Source organism: Ictidomys tridecemlineatus, chromosome 2 (genome assembly GCF_052094955.1).
Source record: "Ictidomys tridecemlineatus isolate mIctTri1 chromosome 2, mIctTri1.hap1, whole genome shotgun sequence".
Lineage (NCBI taxonomy): Eukaryota > Metazoa > Chordata > Mammalia > Rodentia > Sciuridae > Ictidomys > Ictidomys tridecemlineatus.
Genome location: NC_135478.1, coordinates 72872046 through 72892723, shown reverse-complemented (window position 1 = coordinate 72892723; position 20678 = coordinate 72872046). Strand labels below are relative to the sequence as shown.

Below are 20678 nucleotides of genomic sequence, written 5' to 3'. Positions count from 1 at the left end.
AGAAGGAGGGAACACAGGAGAACTGAGAAGGCACTTAGACTTTCAGGCATTCCTCATTCCCACCAGAGGATCAGACCCTTACCTACAGAGAGGAAACCCCTCCCCCCAACCAAGAGATATGGGCAAGTGGTCCAGATATAATGTGGGAGTGTTGTGCTACTGGGAGCAAGGGTCTCCGAGGAAAACAGACTAAGTTTAAAGCAGACATACTAAAGGATGAGCCTCAGCTTCCATTCCTAGCTGGGCTCCCAGCATGCTGGCAGATAGGTATCTAAGCCTCAGGAAGAAGACTTGAGGATTGTTCTTAGAAGAGAGGAGGAATCTGCCTGATAAAATAAGAGAAACCTAAATGTGGTGAGCCGTTCCTGCGGACTGTGGTCGCCATTACATGATGGCGCTGGCTCCGCTGTGGTCTGTGAAGGACAACTCCATATCAGAGAGAGTTGGCGTATTGTCAACTCCTTATCAGAGAGAGTTGGCGTGTTGTTTTCTAGCACCCTGTGAGAAGGGTCCACGTGGCAGCTTCGCATTGGGGTTCGCTGTGCTTTATTAAGGCTGGGAGGGGCATCCGATTATTATTCCGGGGATTAGAAGAATTATTATTAGAAGAATGTCAAGGGCCTGAATAAACTGCTAAAAGAAGATTCCTGAGTCGCGTCTTCCTTGCAGGCAAGGGGGTCGTGACAAGTGGTGCCGAGACCCGGGAGAAAAAAAAAAAAGAAAAACCCAGGAACCAGAACTTTCAACAGTCAGGGAGGCGCACCGGTAAGTCCCAGGTAAGGTGGGACCCGCTGTTAAAAAGCGGAGGCTCCTCTATACATAAAGAGGGAGCGTTAAAAGGTACCTGCTCCTCTGTAAATAAAGAGAGGGCGTTACATCTCATAGCAATTGCACTCTGTATTTTCGTTTTTGTTTTCTGTGTATTTTCATTTTGTTTTTGTGTATTTTCACTTTCGTTTTCTGTGTTTTCTTGTGTTGCGTCATGGGTGCCGTGACTTCAAGTCCACTTCTTCTGGCCCTAGATGGCCTTTTACGTTCCAAGGGACTGGAGGTGAAACGCAGTACCTTAGAGAGACTTTTACAGAGGGTAGATACAGCTGCACTGTGGTTTGCATTTTCAGGCAGCCTCACTACACCCAGCTGGGATAAATTAGGCAAAGACCTTGATTTTGCTCGTGAGCAGGGCATGTTAGAGGGCGGGGTGATACCCCTCTGGAAGATGGTCCATAGTTGCCTTACGGATGGCATATGCCAAGAAGCGCTTGTTAAAGGGCAGGAGGTTTTAGAACAATTGCATGAAGAAAAATCAGAAACAACAGAGAGTGAAATGTCTCAGGAAGAGGGGAGTGTGCGGGGCGTGGAGAACGGGAGGAGACTGTATCCAGATCTCAGTGTGCTGCGCACGCCCCCATGCGAAAGTGGGTCAGAGGTAGAAGATAATGAAGAGGAGGAGCTGGAGACGCTGTCTCGGCAGCTAGGGAGTTTAGCTAAAGGGAACAGAGATAAGCAAGGGCTCAAGAACGGACAGCCTCCCGATCCGTATGGTGGGGGTGTTTCGGGACGAAGTTTCCACGCCCAAACATGGAGGGCTGTTAACGCTGAGATGGGTCTTGCTTATCCAGTTTTTCAGGATGATAATAGGGGAAGATTTCATGAGCTTTTGGATTTCAAAATTGTAAAGACCCTGGCGGAGTCTGTGCGCACTTATGGGGTCGATGCCGCTTTTACACTAACTCAGGTAGAGAATCTGTCCAGATACTGCATGACTCCCTCTGATTGGGCTAGCCTCGTTCGGGCTTGCGTCTCCCCAGGCAAATATTTGGACTGGAGAGCATTTGTGCTAGAGGGCGCAGCAGAGCAGGCCGCCCAAAATCATGCTGCAGGACACCCCCATTGGGACAAAGAAATGCTTTTGGGGCAAGGGAGATTTGCTAATCAACAGACAGGATTTCCTCTTGAAGCATATGACCAGATTAATAATATTTGCATTCGGGCATGGAAATCACTTCCAAATAGAGGAGAGGTGTCTGGTAACCTGACTAAAATTATACAAGGCCCTACAGAACCCTTTTCAGATTTTGTAGCAAGGATGGTGGATGCCGCTGGAAAGATTTTTGGAGATCCTGATAGAGCCATGCCCCTTATCAAACAATTGGTTGCCTCAGTGGCCCCTTCCCTCGGCTAAATTGGCAGCAGCCCATGACCTAGTTAAAGAACAACTTGACTTGGGCCACATTCAACATTCTACTTCTCCATGGAATACTCCCATATTTGTCATTAAGAAAAAATCAGGGAAGTGGCGCCTACTGCATGATTTACGAGCAGTTAATGCTCAAATGCAAATTATGGGGCCCATTCAAAGAGGGCTGCCGCTGCTTTCCTCTGTTCCTCAGGGCTGGCATATCATTGCTATTGACATTAAAGACTGTTTCTTTTCTATTCCTTTGCATCCTAAAGACTCACAGCATTTTGCCTTCACCCTTCCCTCGTGTAATCACGAGGAACCAGATCAAAGGTTTGAGTGGGTTGTTTTACCACAGGGAATGTCTAACAGTCCTACGATTTGTCAGATGTATGTAGGGAAGGCACTCGCACCTCTCAGACAACAATATCCTTCCATCAAGATTATTCATTATATGGATGATGTATTATTGGCAGCCAAATTAGAACAGTCAGTTAATGAGGCCTATAAAGACCTGGTGAAGTTGTTAGCTCAATATGGATTACATATTGCACCTGAAAAGGTTCAAACAGGGGATTCTATTCAGTATTTGGGAGCGACGATTGGATATGACATATTAAAACCGCAAAAAGTTACTATAAGAACTCAAGATCTCCAAACTCTAAATGATTTTCAAAAACTGTTGGGAGATATTAATTGGATAAGAGGTTATTTACATATTCCTAATATCGTGCTCCAGTCTTTGTATGCTATTCTTAAGGGTGATCCAGATCTTACTTCCCCTCGTACCCTCACTAAAGAGGCCAGAGCGGCCCTTATAAAAATAGAAGAAGCTATACAACATGCTACTCTATGCAGGCTCCAGAATGATAAACCTTTCCAGTTATGTGTGCTTGCCACTATGCGGCAGCCTACTGGAGTACTGTGGCAAGATGGGCCTTTACTATGGATCCACCCACATGTATCCCCAGGAAAATCTTTAGAATACTATCCTGATGCTGTTGCAGCGTTAGCACTTAGAGGGATTCAACAGAGCATTCAATTTTTCGGACAAGCACCTTCTTCTCTTATCATACCCTATTCTAAAGTTCATATTAATGTTTTGTGTGCTACTCTAGACAACTGGGCCATTCTATGTTGCTCGTTTCAAGGGGATATTGATAATCATTACCCTTCTCATCCATTACTCCATTTTGTTAAAGAGCATCCTATCATTTTTCCTAAAGTAACTTCACCCACTCCAATTCCGGGGGCTGTTAACATTTTTACTGATGGCTCTAAGTCTGGAATGGGAGCTTATGTGATTAATGACTCTCCCCCTGTCCAGCATCAATTTGCTCCTGGAAATCCACAATGGGTAGAACTACAAATTGTCATTGAAGTTTTTAAACAGTGTTCTTTTCCTTTCAATCTCATTTCGGACTCCATCTATGTGGTGCAGGCGCTCAAAATTCTGGAGGCTGTAGGAGCTATTAGTGACACCCATACTGTGTCTGCTTACTTTAATCAGCTTCAACAGCTTATCCGTAGCCGTACTGCCCCTTTCTATCCAATGCACATTCGGGCTCACACCTCTCTTCCTGGCCCGTTATCACAGGGTAATGCCTGTGCTGACTCAGCAACTAGAAGCCAGTTGGTATGCTTGGCCTCCTCCTTAGAAGGAGCTAAATTGTTTCATCACAACTTTCATGTCAATGCTATGACACTACGCAGACGTTTTTCCATCTCAAGAGCGGATGCTCGTCAGATAGTGTTACAATGTCCCCATTGTGTCACATTTCTTCATCCTCCTACTTATGGTATAAACCCACGAGGATTGAAGCCATTGGTTGTCTGGCAAATGGACGTAACTCACGTGCCTGACTTTGGTAACCTCAAATATGTACATGTTTCTATTGACACATACTCTGGAATTATTCATGCTTCTGCTTTATCGGGAGAAAAGGCATGTAATGTTATTACTCATTGCTTAGAGGCATGGGCAGCATGGGGTGCACCTGCATCCCTTAAGACTGATAATGGACCTGCTTATACGGGCAGACAGTTTACATCTTTTTGTTCTACTATGGGAGTACACCTTGCTCATGGGTTGCCTTACAATCCTCAAGGGCAAGGCATTGTTGAACGTGCCCACCGCACCTTAAAAGAAACCTTAGAAAAACAAAAAGGGGGAATAGGAGTTGACCACACTCCTAAAGAACGCCTGTCCTTAGCTCTTTTTACCATTAATTTTTTGAATTTGGATATTCATGGCCGCTCCGCGGCCGATAGACATGTGTCCCCTCAGCCCTCTGTGACTGGCGATGTTAAGTGGAAGGATGTTCTTACGGGCCAATGGAACGGCCCTGACCCCGTGCTGACATGGGCACGAGGATCTGTATGTGTTTTTCCCCAGGATCACACGGAGCCGCTGTGGATCCCTGAACGCCTGACAAGAAGAGTCTCGAGATCTACTAACCAGCAGCAGGAGGTGCCACAACAGTTCCATGATGAGGAGCTTCATTCTGATGAGTGCTCTGGCTCTGATGCTGGTGCCAACGGTACAGATGGCACCAATGCAGTGGTGGGCAGTGGCACGGGCATGGCCAATGCCAATGCCAGTTCATAGTAATTCTAGTGTCCTCCCCACTCTTTTTTCTACCTCATGTGAGATGTCTGCTCCTTGTACCTCTCCTAGAGGGGACATGGAAAATATTTTTAACCAGTCTCAAGTTAATCTCACAGGAGTTTTTTGTTTCAGCCTTGGGAACACTAATTGTATTAGCCTTAAGACCAAAAATTTGACTAACTGGGAGGACCCATTGCGGTCCAGTCGAGTCTCAGGGAGCATTCTCAGTGCTGTATTGAGCCAAGTAGTTTCAGGGAAGCAATCAGGCTCAGGGACCCCCGCAACTAGCTCTGTTTTAAACATAACTACTTTAGCTATTATCTCCGAGGTACTAATCCCAATGCCTCCTTCTTCTAATAGTACTTGCAATGCCACTCATTTCAAGGCCTCTCCTTACTGTACCCCTAATTTTGGTTTTCCCCCAACATTTACGCCTTGTCAGGATCATTCTTGGGAGAAACATCAAGTTGCTAAAGGTTTCTCCTTTTCCCCCCCTCTTAAGAGATATGTTTATAACTTTAACAACAATGCCAACTCCTCTACAGGAACAGGTTGGTCCTGGTTTCAATGGCTCATTTCCAATGAGAAGGGGGCTTCAGCCGATATTTCTGCATTGGCTCAATTACTAGGAGCCAAAAGTTGGCTGGCTAATGTTTCTGGCACTACTAAGGAGAGTGAACGAGGTAATAGGCTTACATCTGTTTCGTTCAACTCTCTGTTACATTATGCCACATTGCCTCCTGCAATGGTCTGTATCCAATCCCCGTTCCTGTTCCTTTTAGCTAATGACACCTCATCGGGGATGCTGGATTGTTCTAATATTACCTGTTTCTTATCTGAGTGTTGGAATGGTTCTTGGACTGTAGCAGTGATTATGAAAATTCCAACTTTTGTCCCAATCCCAGTCACTGCGGATCCAGATAAATTTCCTATTGTAGAGCTACTTAGAGTCCGCAGAGATTTTGGAATCACAGCAGCTATAGTGACAGCCGTGGCGGCATCTGCTGCTGCAGCAGTTACGGCCGGAGTAGCCATGGCCAGTCAAGTACAAACTGCTGCCACCATTAATCAAGTTGTTCAACAAACGTCCACTATACTTGAATCGCAAAATGCGATAAATCAACATATTTTGTCAGGGATTTTAGCTACCAACCAAAGAATAGATTTTCTTCAAGCTCAGGTAGAGGAATTGGCTGACCTAGTACTTTTAGGCTGCATTGACCAACGTGCACATTTATGTATAACCTCTGTCAGATTTAATGATTCCAGGAATGCTTCCCACATCATTGGTGGATATCTGGCCGGGAATTGGTCCATGGAAGTGGAAGACATGATCCAGTCTCAACTAACCCAGATAGCTGTCTTGAATAGTACCCGTGTCGATCCCGTGACTCTGGGTCAATTCACCAATTGGATATCTTCTGCTTTTTCCTTTTTTAAGGAGTAGGTGGGAGTAGGCATTTTTGGTGCACTGTGTTGTTTTGGTATGTTCCTCTGTTTGTGGTTTCTCTATCACCTTAAAGCTCGTAGTGCTCAAGATAAGGCTATGATCATACAAGCTCTTGCAGCTTTAGAACATGGTAACTCACCTCAAGTCTGGCTTGCGCATCTTAAACAGTAAATCTTTGACATGGTCATTGCACCCCAAGTTATTATAACATTGCACTGGGATTGACATGTCTTTCCTCGTTATTCTCTTAGTGTCAGAAAGCCCTTGCACTCTGCCGGTCTTGCTACCATTGCACGCAGATGGGTTTCTACACTAGTGCCTTTGACATGGTCGTTGCACCCCAAGTTATTATAACATTGCACTGGGTTCGACATGTCCTTCTTTTGTCTTTCTTTTAGTGCTGGAAAGCCCTTGCACTCTGCAGGTCTTGTTGCCATTGCACGCAGAAGGGTTTCCACACTGGTCTTTATCTATCACTTTAAAGTCCGTGCCTTTCTTTCAGGGTGCTGCCAACTTGTTTGTAGTTGTACTTCTAGACAGCCACAGTTCAACCTCAGCTATTCCCTCTTACTCACCATCGTCACGATACAGGATGCGAGGCAAGGCACTGCACTTGAGTGATCCATTGAGAAGAGAGACCTCAAGGGGAGCATGTCCTATTGCATGCGGGTTTGACGTGTCTCCGCCCCGCCCCACGGAAAAAGGCGTCGGCTGATATGGTGTCAGATCTGGGGAAGGCGCCCCCTGGGGCTGGCCCATACTATGCAGCCACTTCTGCACAGTGGGATAGGACCTCTACTCTCGCCTGTATTGTCTTAGTGAAACAAAAAGGGGGAGCTGTGGTGAGCCGTTCCTGCGGACTGTGGTCGCCATTACATGATGGCGCTGGCTCCGCTGTGGTCTGTGAAGGACAACTCCATATCAGAGAGAGTTGGCGTATTGTCAACTCCTTATCAGAGAGAGTTGGCGTGTCGTTTTCTAGCACCCTGTGAGAAGGGTCCACGTGGCAGCTTCGCATTGGGGTTCACTGTGCTTTATTAAGGCTGGGAGGGGCATCCGATTATTATTCCGGGGATTAGAAGAATTATTATTAGAAGAATGTCAAGGGCCTGAATAAACTGCTGAAAGAAGATTCCTGAGTCGCGTCTTCCTTGCGGGCAAGGGGGTCGTGACACCTAAAGGTACTTTCATTTGCACATTTCCTACTCCTACAATGCTCTCCATGGTTTACAAGTCCTATCCAGGTACCAGAAAACCCAGTCACCTTCCTAGTGCTTCCTTCTTGAATATAAATATACAGCCGAAGATTGAACTTTTGTAGCAAGCAATCAGTAATAAGAAATCCAAAATAATGAACTAAGTATGAGGGTCTAATACTTAAGGAAACTAAAATATCACCTCAAAGTATGCTTTTTTGACATAAATATTTTTGAGCCAAAGAAAAGAAGAATTAGATTCAGAAAAAGGTTTTCTGTGCTCCCCCCATTTACCTAAAAGGAGCATACAAATTTATAAAAGTATTCCCCCTCCCCTCTCTTCTATGAAAAACAGATCAATTATAAGAGGACCATAGAAATCTACAAACAAATGTACTACATCAGTTTACTCCCATGTGTATACCACCTCACAATTCCCTGCCTCTAAAAGTCAATGACTGCTTTCCTTTATCTTGTCACTTTCCTAAAATGCACTGTTCTTCTTGAAGATGTTATATAAGCCAGACCTTTAAACTACTGCATTGACTTACCTTTCATTTATGTTTTTTCCTGCATGATCTGTACTGCAGGTATTAATAAACTTGCTTATTTTTCTCTTGTTAACTCATCTTTTGTTACAAGGTTCTGTTCCAATGATGAACTTATGAGGATGGAGAAATTACATTTACTCTATGACACTGCCTCTTAAAGTCAAGCAAACAATATTAATCAATTACTGATCTTTAATAAGAAAGAATATGGAAAAATAAACTTTGTCTCTACACACTCATACCAACACTTCTGGTCTCCAGATGGGTGAATTTTCCATACCAAATAATTCTTCAGTTCTCTATGGACACTCAACTAGGTATCCTATAAGTCAACTCAACTTTTATACTATTTGCCTGGAGTTAATGTCAGATCCCACAGGTTAAGAATTTAAGTGTCACAAAACTGCTCCCACTTCCAACACTGTTATGGTTTGGATCTTGAATGCTCCCCGCAGGCCCATATGCTAAAGCCTTAGCTTGCCAGCCTGTGGTGCTACCTAACGGTGGCAGAACCTCTAGGAGGTGGGCCATGCAGAAGCAAGTTAGGTCATTGGTGACATGCCCATAAAGTAATATTGAAACCCCAGCCCCTTTCTCTATTTCCCAGCTGCCATGAGGTAAACAGACCTTCTCTGTCACATGCAGCTGTTCATCACAATGTTCTGCCTTACCACAAGCAAAAAAATAAATAAAAGAACAACAAAGGCTGAAACTTCTGCAGCTGTGAACCAAAATAAACTTCTCCTTATCACTTGTATTTTGCCACACATCAAAAAGCTAACTGTTATCCTACCCTAATCTTGTACTGCCTTGGTGATTTAGCAGCTCTAATCTTGCTTTCCTATAAGGGCAGGAAGCCTGAAAGTTCCCTTTGTCGAGCTGGCTAAAGCTGGTTGGATCTAAAATGGCTGTAAGAATAAACACCCATGACAAAGACTGGAAAAAAACAAAACGAGGTAGCACCTGAATTCCCAGGAAATCCCCTTGTGTGTTATGATGATAACAGTTGCTAGGTTACTTCTCAGGGACCCGAAGACCAGTGTTTTTGCTGAAAACACTGACTCTTTGCTTGGCCCTGCAGATGTCTGTTGGGTAACTGCAATGGGATGAAAAGTTTTTCATCTGTCTTTTTATTATATCTGTTCCCTTTCTGCTTTAACTTTTGTGTCAGATTCTACCTACTCTGCAGTTTGGTGTGTTGATGGCCCATTAAAGCTGATATGTATTTTCATCTACCCCACCCTTGAGCTCTTTCAGCAGCTATAGCAACCCAAGAACCTGAAGTTCTTCAGGCCTATAATAAGCCCTATCACAAGTAAAGCCACCAGACCAGGATGTTTGCACAGGATGTCGGTGCCAGCTGCAAGAGTACTCAACAGTTCCTGGGGTAAGTTGACTATGACCAAACAGTAAGCCAAGTCTCGCACAAGAAGAAACATCTTTGGGAACCATATCCCAGACCAAAGGAAAATTACTCCAGAAAAATCAAGAAAAGCTTAAATTTCCCTTTGTACAAGAAACAGCTTGGTCTCTCTCCTGATCAGTTCTGTCTGCCTTCCACTGAAGCTCCAGTTTAAAAGATTCGCCTGTGTGTGTGTTTGCTTTCTCTTGGTTCAGTTACGTTTCTACCATCACCAAATCAGAAGTTCCCATCTCCAGTAACTTTTTGTGTATTACTTTGCAATTTCTTATAAATCTATAATTATTTCTGAATTAAAACTTTTCTAAAACTCAGTTACAGATGTCTTGACATATTTCCTACAAAGTCATAATATCATGACTCTATTAAAAAATTAATATAGTCCTAAATACCTTTGCCCTAAAATATCTAATATACTCTCCATAGTCAGATCTCCATAATTGTCCTCAAAATGACTTTCCTTTATTAAAGTTATTGCTTTCTTGTTTTGTTTTGTTTATAAACAAGATCTAAACCCAGTTCATACATTCTAGTTATCTAGTTACTTGTTAAAACTCTTTAGTCTCTTTTTTTAAATATTTTTAGTTGTAGATGGACACAACACCTTTACTTTATTTATTTATTTTATGTGGTGCTGAAAATCAAACACAGTGCCTCACACGTGCTAGGCAAGCACTCTACCGTGATCCACAACCAGCCTTTAACCTGCAAATGCTTGCCTCTTTTCTTTCGTGATACTCACTTGTCAGAGTCCAATCCAGTTTTCTTTCTTTTTCCAGCATCCCACAGTCTGAGTTGGTGTGATCATTTTCCTATGGCCCCTGTGTTTCCTAAAAACTGAGGCTGAAAGCTGACTTGTGGTATAAATTGAGGAATGCTCTTGTTACACCCCCTAGGAGACACTATTTACCCACAATTAGAGAATCCAGAGGACGGCCTCATCAGGGGAAACATCCAACTCTCTCCAATGGAAATGTCCATGCTCCCTTTATGACTAGGATTTGTGGGGTGACCCTTGTTCACTGATAACCACTCAATGGTTTCAGCACCCATTTATGATCTCGGCCTTAAAAACTACTATGTATCACATTGAGGTTGCAAATAATGATTTTCTAATTCTAGTACTCTTTCTCCATGTGTAAACTGTCATTCTTCTGTAAAATAAACTTTTCTTTGCCTCCTCTCTTTTGTGAATTAGCACTGTGCATGCACCTACCCAAGTGCTAATTCCATTATTCTTTGGTGAATTGGCTGAAATAAACCTTTCCCCAGAAAATTTTAATTTACTGTTTCAACACAACAAAAAGTTCCTGGTTAGGGACTAATTTGAATAGGCTTGCCCTAAAGAAAATTTATAATCACTGCAATGAATTTAAATATACATGAGCTTATAACATTAACAAACTAAAATTGAATGATGCTGACATATTGACTCATTATTTTGATAGTAAATAAAGAGAAAAAATTTAAATATTTAACCTGTTTTTACTTTTCAAATGTCCTTCAAAGTGACTAAATCATTTGGGGGAAAGGATTTTTATGTTACTTTTCTAGCTAACAAGTGCATGAGGAATGCTACAAGGAAAATGTCCCCATTTTGCATTCCATAATGATCAAATGGATTGGAGTGAGTGTACATCACAAGAATGCAGCTTAAAATGAAGTTTTAAGGAAGGGCCTTCATCATTCTTCCTAATGGCCTCTGTATCCTGATTCCACCCTCTCTCTTCATGGCCCTCTCCCACTTTACCAGACCATGTCACAACCACAGAGGCCTTCTATATCCATGGAGAGTCCCTACAGTTCATTCTAAGTCTGATTGATACTCCCCATCCCCCAATATCCCTGGGTCTTCCTAAAATTCTCTCCACCAAGAGTTTCAGGGTCTTCCTCAGGTCAGAATATACAGGTCCCTGTCTTCTGTTCATATCCAAGCTTATTTGATTTTGTGTTTCTTTGTCAAAGTTGGAAGCTGAGAAGAGCATTTCTGTGCACAGTTCATAGTTCTTAGCACCCCCACAGTCTTGTTGTGCTTTATCATCAGAAGTTCTGTTAGTTTCTGGGTGAGAGGGGTCTTTGCAATATTGAGCAATGGACAATTTGGGAACTCCACACTTCCCACTACCTTTCCCCTTTATTTCAGGTTCAGAAAGTTCCCCAAACATCCCCTTCCCATAATTCCATCTTTCCTTTCCATGCCACTCTTATCTGTTGGATATAATCACCTGATACATATGCCAAGCATCAGAAGGGGTGTGTATGTGTGTGAAAGAGACAAACAGACAAAGTCAGAAAAATGAAGACATATAAACAGAGAGAGAGGCTGGCTAGCCACAAGGGTGAAATAGAATGTGGATTTGGTTCTCCCATCTTAGAGAATCATAATGATCTCAGCCACCTAGTGGGAACCTAGAACGTCAGGGTCTTTGGAATCCAAGGATTCACTCAGTAATGCATTCATTCACTCATTAATTCATTTACTCAACTCTCTTTCACCTGGTATTTATCAGATGCATAACAGATCCTACCCACTGGGAATTTATAAACTAGTGGAGGAAGCCTTGCTAAATAAAACCAGAGCTGTGTGGTTGGTGCTAAATATAGTTAGGAAAACAAGCTGTTTGCCCATTGGAGGAAGTTAATAACTGCATAAAGAAGTCAGGAAAGTGTTGCCCAAGGAGGGAGAGGTAAAACCATGAGGAACCCTTAGAGCAGCCATCTGGGAGGACACTGCCCAGAGACAGGAAGTCCTCCCAACAAGTAAATAGCTTGAACAAATGTTTGGAGGCAGGTAAGCAAATTGAATCAGGTGCATGATCAATTGCAGTTGGCTTACCATGGGAGAAATTAACGGTGAAGGGGTACACAAGTAATGTTACTTAGGACAAAAATCTGATTCAGTCTTCAAAGACAATGTCATAATAATGTGTATGAATTTTGTACCTTCAACCTGTGCTGTCTTTTCACAACTTATATGTGGCTGTTGAGATGACCCATAGGGTAACATACATACTGGGTTTCAAAAAAAAATAGTTTAAATGATCTCACGACTACTTTTCATATTGGTTGTATGTCAAAATAATACTAAATAAAATATATAATTAGAAATCATTTCACCTGGGGCTGGGGTTGTAGCTGAGTGGTAGGACACTCACCTAGCACACGTGAGGCCCTGGGTTCCATCCTCGGCACCACATAAAAATAAACAAACAAAATAAAGGTATTGTGTCCATCTATAACTAAAAAATAAAATATTTTAAAAATTACAATATGGGTCTGAGATTGTGGCTCAGCGGTAGAGCACTGGCCTAGCGCGTGCAAGGCCCTGGATTTGATCCTCAGCACCACATAAAAATAAATAAATAAATAAAACAAAGGTATTGTGTCCAACTACAACCAAAAAACAAATATTTTTTTAAAATGAAAAGAAAAAAAAGAATCTTACCTGTTGGTTTTTTTTTTTTTTACTTATTTTTTTAAGGGATGGGGGATGGAAATAGGAAAGCCAATAGAATGAATCAGACATGACTTTCCTGTGTTCTTATATGAATACACAACCAGTGTAACTTCACATCATGTACAACCACAAGAATGGGAAGTTATACTCCATGTATATATGTCAAAATACAATCTACTATCATGAATAACTAAAAAGAAAAAAATTTTTTTTAAAAAAGAAAAAATATATATGGTGTCTCACTCTGCAGCCCAGATTGGCCCAGAGCTCTTGGACTCAAGCAATCCTCTTGCCTCAGCCTCTCAAGTAGCTGGGACTACAGGCACATACTAACAGCCCTGAATATTTTTCTTTTTATGTAGCCACTAGAAAATTGGAAATTATAGATAGGGCTTGCTTATGTCCCTTAGAGCATGTAAGGCAGTCAAGGGTCAGAGGGGAGTACAAGCAAGACTGGATCTAGGTATAATGAAAGGGAATAAAGTTATAGGCTGCATCAGAGCCATAGACAGGAAGCCAGATGATGGTCAAAAGTGAGAAATGACTCAGATGAAAGGATTGTACAAGAGGGAAGAACAGGTCTGGTAACTGATAAGGAAAGGATAGCATTATTTTGTTGAGTACCCATGACAGTCAAGCCCATTTTAAGCACTTTAAATTAATTAATTAGTGCTATCATTATTTCTTTTACATAAAACATTAGAAGTAGTGGCCTTGATTTCAAGTGACCCTCTAAGGCCAACCAGAGCCAAGTTCAGGATTTCATCCTCCATTGAGCTGGTGGGGCAGGAATGACAGAATGATGGATAAGCCCAACCTTACTCCCTGCTTTCTGGATTTCTTGTCAAGGCATGTAACCTCAGATCATGAAGGATGAAAGCAAAAAAAAAAAAACAATGGGGGGGACAGATGATAAGCAAAACATAGAGTTCTTTGGCATCAACTTTTACAGCTGACCTGTAAAAATGTGGAGTTGGAAATCCCTGCCAGGGGCAAACTCCAGATGCAAGAAGAACTTGGTACATTTGAGGAAGTGGGAGCCAAAGGGACAACTATTTTACCAAAGCTGGGGGTAGAGGGGCAGACTCACTGGCCACAGGGGAAAGGGCTACTATTGACATGTATCCACGTCTCTTGGGGGACCCCTTTTTAGCAATAGTAAATGGACAGTCTCAGCTAAGTTTAGAGTCAAAGGGAAATCGTTTGCCTGGCCCCTTCCTAAGATGAGGCATGTTCATACATTGTATAGACACCCTATGTACAAGGTTCCTCTCTCTGGGACACATTCTGACCTACCATCTGGGAGTTCAGGGTACCAGGCTGTGGGCCAGGGCTGCAAGAACCCTCCCATTCCACCTTTATCCTACACACCCAGTGTGGCCTCCATGAGACCATGATCCTTGTGCCTCCAGTTCTCTCCATGAGTCCAGGAGCTCAGGATCCCCAGGACCATAATACAGAAAGAGTTAAGAAGGACCTTGATGGCCCCACCAAGTATGGTTTGATGGAAACATGGAGGCAGGAGTTTGAGTGTTCCCTAGAGTAGAGGATCAACCAGCCATGGCCTGAGTGCTACATCCAGCAGAGCCCCAATTATTTCTATAAATTTAAGTTTAATAGGAACATAGCCATACCCATTTGTGCACCTGTGGTCTGTAAAGGCTTTCTTACTGTAGGGGGAAACCTGAATATTTCAACAGACAGTAGTCTCACCCACCTTTGGCACCAGCGATGGAATTTGGGTTTCCTCTGCATGATGCAGACTGGCTGCAAATTAAAGCTAAGAAAAGAAAACACCTGAAGAAACCACACTACACAGGAAGTAATTTTGAAAAGCAAGGGCTAGACAGTTATACAACCTTAGGTGTCCAGCTTCCACACTGGGAAGGGAGTGGGAAGACTGAGCCCCCCACCCATCCACCCCGTTCCATTTATTTATACAAGGGAACTTCAAAGGTTTTCTACAGAATGTTCATCGCCAAATAAGGCAGGAGGTGAGCTGTCCAAACCCAATGGGTTACGCCCAATATTCCAGAGCTACAAGAACTGTCCCATTGGTAGGGGGAGGGCAGATATCTCCCGCCTTGGGTGATCTACACATGGGAATGCTGGGATGGTTCCCTAGGAGAGATTTAAGTCCCCCATGGCTCAGTACCCAGTAAAAGACCACTCAAGTAGCTTTACAGGTAGGTCCCACACAGTAGGACCCACAATGCCAAAAGTTAGTATCTGGCTGTTTACAGAAGATGTTTGCTAGCTCCTGCCACTCCCCTGTGCAGAAGAATAAGTGTGTTTCTCTCACCTAAGTGTCCAATTTTTTCACTGTGGGGACATTTAACAATGTTTGGAGACATTTGGGGTTGTTACAAATGTGCAGGGAAACATCATGTGTGTACTGGCATCTGGCAGCTTTACATTTTACAATACACAGGACAGCCCCTCAGCAAAAATTTGTCCAACCCAAAATGTTAGCAGTACCAAGATAGATCTGGTACTCCCAGCATGGTGGTCAGCTTCCTGTCACTACAGGCAACAGCTGTGTTCAGACCTGTGGTTTGTAAATTGACAACCAAGGTTCCCAAGATGTCCTTGTCCTGATGGCTGTGGCGGCAGCCCTGCCATCTCCCTCCCATCATGCTGCAGGCGGCAGAGGCTGGAGGGCCCACGGTCTGCTGCAAATTCTACTGACTGGGCTCCTTCTTGGCCAGAGGTATTGCCAGACAGAGGTATTGTGCAAAAACAACAGTGGTTCCTTTGGCATGAGTAAAAGTTTTATTACAAGCTCACAATCATGATTACATGCATTTAGGGTACTGATATTTTCCAAGCCAAAATCTTCGAATCATGGAAGAGTATTTTCTACATTGTGTGTTGTTCTCCAAAGAGAAGGACACCTGGGATTGTATAAAGGAAATGGTGCAATGATGATTCAAATCTTTCCCTATGGTCGTGTTCACAGATTAATGGTTGGATCCATCACAGGTATGACAGCAGTTATCTGTACTTACCCTCTTGACATGGTTAGAATACATTGAGCATTCCAAATGAAAGAGCAACACACCTACACAGGAATCATTCATGCATTCAAAACAATTTATGCAAAGGTGGTTTCCTTGGATTTTTACAAAGGCTGTTGCCCACTATATTAGGAATGGCTTCTTTTTTATGCATTACAATTCTTATTACACATATAGAGTACAATTTTCATATCTTTGTATATAGAGTATGTTCCCACCAATTCATGCCTTTATACATGAACTTTTGTATTTTTTTGCACTACAATTCTTATTATACATTTATACCACATTTTTTCATATCTCTGTTTATATATAAAGTATGCTGTCACCCAATTCGAGTCTTCATACTTGTACTTTGGATGATGATGTCTATCACATTCCACCATCCTTGCTAACCCCTTGCCCACTTCCTTTTCCTCCTATCCCTCTGCCCTATCTAGAGTTCATCTAATCCTCCCATGCTCCCCCTCCCTACCCCACTATGAATCAGCCTCCTTATATCAGAGGAAACATTTGGCATTTGGTTTTTTGGGATTGGCTAACTTCACTTAGCATTATCTTCTCCAGCGCCATCCATTTACCTGCAAATGCCATGATTTTATTCTCTTTTATTGCTGAATAAAAGTCCATTGTGTATATGTGCCACATTTTTTTATCCATTCATCCACTGAAGGGCATCTAGGTTGGCTCCACAGTTTAGCTATTGTGAATTGTGCTGCTAAAACATTGACGTGGCTGTTGCATGTGTTTCATTTTTTACTTTTGATTATCTTAAACAGTGTTGGGCTTTCCCATGCTCTTACCCTTCTTAGCAGACAATCCTAAAGTCATGGTGCTGAAAACACATTAACTTACATTGTGCTGGTGTTGCTCTTGCAATAACATAAGCAATATCATACCCATTTGATGTAACTCATCAGAGAATAATAACTAGGAACTATTCCACCAGAATTTGAAAAGCACCTTACCATTCAGGAGACTGTGAACTATGTCTATAGACACCACAGGATTTGAAAAGGATTATATTGTGGTTTATCCCTTAATTTCATTCTGTGTATTCCCTCTCAAGCAGTGGCTTTTACAACATATGAACTTATGAAGTCGTTTTTTAACCTCAACTAAAAAAAAATTTTGGTTTGTGGTTTCTTTTCTTTAATAAACTCTCAGAAAAATAAAAACAGAGTGCTACTTTACTACTTGAAAGAGGAAATTTACCTGTCACAGGAACCACTGACATTAGTACATGATTTTTTCTTTGATTCACAAATCAAAAAATACTTTCTGATGCCAAATATTATGCCTTTTGAACATTGAAAAAATATGCCTAAAATGATGATGACTAATTATAATCAGATTGTTGGAGACCATTTTAAAATGTTATTTGGAAGCAGAACTATCTTAAAATGAAGTTTAAGAGATTGCTATTAGATTTATCATACTGTTTCAAACTTCCTCCTCCTCTTCCTCCTCTTTCTTCTTCCAGTGCCTCACACATGCTAGACAAGAGCTCCATCCCTGAGCCAAATTTCAACACTCCTGTTTAAAGCTTTTGATTGTAATCATAATTTGGGGGGTGGTGCTGAGGATTGAACCTAGGGCCTTGTATATGCTGAGCCTGCACTTGACAACTAAATGATACTCCAAGCCTATAGTCATGATTTTGTAAAGACTCTTAATGTTTTGTTTATATTGTTAAAATAAATGGGTTTGATTTTTTGCAGAAGAACAATGAGAACTGAATTTTAAGTTCTACAAAGTATACCCAGCTTTGAAGTATAATTATTTCTCTTCTCATAATTCTGCTTCATTGGAAAAAAAGAATTTTTTTCTTCATTTTTTAGTTAAATAAATGTATTTAAAAACAGAGATTTGCTGGACATAGTGGCACACATCTGTAATACCAGCAGCTTGTGAGGCTGAAGTGGGAGGATCATAAGTTCAAAGCTAGCACCAGCAATTTAGTGAGGCCCTAAGAAACTTAGTGAGAACCTGACTCAAAATAAAAAAAAAATACAAAGGGCTGGGGATGTGGCTCACTGGTTAAGTGCCTCCAAGTTCAATCCTTGGTATCAAAAAAAAGTAGACTCAAGCTGGATATGTTGGCACACACCTGTAATCCCAGTGGCTCCAGAGGGTGAGGCAGGAGGATGGCAAGTTTGGCAACGTAAGGAAAACCTATCTGGTGAGGCCAGTCTTGGCAACATAAGAAAAATCTATCTCAAAATAGAAAAAAATTAAAAAGGTCTGGGGATGTGGCTCAGTAGTAGAGCAACTCTGGGGTCAGTCCCCAGGAGACAAAGAGAGAGAGAGAGAGAGAGAGAGAGAGAGAGAGAGAGAGAGAGAGAGAGAGAGAGAGATTCAAAAAAATGAAGAAGAATCATCAAGTTTTGCTCAAATGTTATGACCAGTACCATGAATGATTTGCATGTTTTTTTTTTAAATTCAGTGTTTCCCAAAGCAGTAATAATAAAACCTGAATATCTTTAGTTTCAAAAAGAGTAGAACTATACATATGATCTTATTAATATCTACTAGAAAATTGATTTAAGTGGACTGTGAACTATCATCAATATAGATGTGAGTATCAAAAAATGTATGTAAAGTATCATGTCATGAGGATACTTCTTCCATGAAAAGTAGTACAATATAAAGTTAAATAGAAAAATAAGATATGATCTGATCTATGAGACCAACCTAGGTGCCCTTCAACAGATGAATGGATTAAAAATGTGGTATATATACATAATAGAATATTACTCAGTCATAAGTAAGAATGAAATTATGGCATTTGCCAGTAAATAGAACTAGAGACTATAATGCTAAGTGAAATAAGCCAGTCCTTCAAAAAACAAAAGCTAAATGTTTTCTCTGATATGTGAATGTTATCTTTTATATTAAGAAAAGTTTTAAACGTAACAATTTCATTTATTATATTTAGAGCACTTTTATGTTTTATTGTAAGCAAGACAGAAATGGGCAGGGAACAATTAAAATTATATATTTAGAAATAGCAATTTATAGAATTAGTGTGATTTTTAAGACACTAGAAAAGTTAAAAGTGTTATTTCTGCACCAATTTTTTTTTTGCATAAAAGATTTCTTGTCATACTTTGGTAAAAAAAAATTTGATTAACTGGTTTCATTTTCCAAGTCTTTATTTTAAAAATAAATATGGGGGCTGAGGTTGTGGCTCAGTGGTAGTGTGCTTGCCTGGCATGCATGAGGCACTGGGTTCGATTCTCAGCACCACATACAAATAAATAAAAAAAAAATAAAGGTCCATCAACAACTTTTAAAAATAAATAAATAAAAATATGTATCTTTGTATGATACAGTAGAAATACATGTGTTTCTAAAAATATTTTGTATATTTTCATTTCTGGGCCATATTATATAGGTAATTATTGACATGAAATCTCTAAATAATTTAAATGTATAAAATCAGTGTGTTTATTGTTGGAGCTGCAAATTGGTGCAACCACTCTGGAAAGCAGTATGGAGATTCCTAAAAAAAAAAAAAAAAAACTATAAATGGAACCATCATTTGACCCAGGTATCCCACTCTTCAGTAGATATCCAAGGATTTTAAATCAGCATGCTACAATGATGTAATCACATCAATGTTTATAGCAGCTCAATTCACAATAGGTAAACTATGGAACCTAAGTGTACTTCAACCTATGAATATAAAGAAAATGTGAGATATAGATAGATAGATAGATAGATATACACACACACATTTATATGTATACACACACACAATGGAATATTACTCAGCCTTAAAGGGGAATGAAATTATGGCATTTTCCAGTGAGTAGATAAAGCTAGAGAATATCATGCTAAGCAAAATAAGCCAATCCCAAAGAACCAAAGGCCAAATGTTTCCTCTGATATGTGAATGCTAACTCACAAAAAGGGGGGGTGCCTATACTTCTAAGGAAGAATAGAAGTACTTTGGATTAGACAGAGTGAAGTGAAGGGAGAGGAGAGGATTTGAGGGTAGTGAGGATAGTAGAATGAATCAGACATAATTACTGTATGTGAATATATGATTGTATGACCAGTATGATTCTACATCATGTACAACCAGAAGAATGAGAAGTTATACTCCATTTATGTATGATGTGTCTAAACGCATTCTACTGCCATGTATAAGTAATTAGAACAAATAAAAATAAGTATGTCGGTTTTGTTATTAATAAAAGAAAACTTCAAATATTTTAAAGTAAAAAGTGCATTCTATGTCAGTTATAGAATACATGGGATATTGAATTTATTTTTAAAAAAAAAAAACAATACCAAAGTGGGGAGCCTGGTATATCTCTTTCACTTGGCTCCTATTGTCCTCCCCAAGGGCCCAATAAAAAGTGTTTTCTTAACCTTGTTCAACTCATAACTCCTGGGCATAATCAGATGACAATAAAAGGTCCTGTCCTCGGCAAGGATGTTCCTGCTCCAAGGCACTTGTGTCAGTCTCTTGTTCTCCTCCCCACCCCTGCCCCCATAACCCTGGGTAGAGGCTCAGGTGAAACTGCCCACGGGGCCTTGACTGAGTAGACTGTGGTTGGTAACTTTCCTGGGACCTGTGCCCTAAATTAGTCAGTTTCATCCCATGAGATCATGCAATCAGACCCAACTCAGCAAAACAACTTCTGAGAACACAAACAGCTTTAATTCTGTAATCTAGCTTCCAATGAGGTTTACAGCCATACTGCTAGACAATAAGGAGCTAAGTGTCCCTATCTCCTGGGTTCTGTGCAGCCCCATGCTTCTATCCTCCCACTTCCCACACCAGCC

At 41.2% G+C, this 20678-nt stretch overlaps 1 pseudogene; it reads left to right on the top strand.

The window, feature by feature from the left end:
* The first annotated feature begins 15827 nt into the window (after positions 1-15827).
* Positions 15828-17003, top strand: LOC101969801 (solute carrier family 25 member 16-like; annotated as a pseudogene).
* Positions 17004-20678: the final 3675 nt, after the last annotated feature.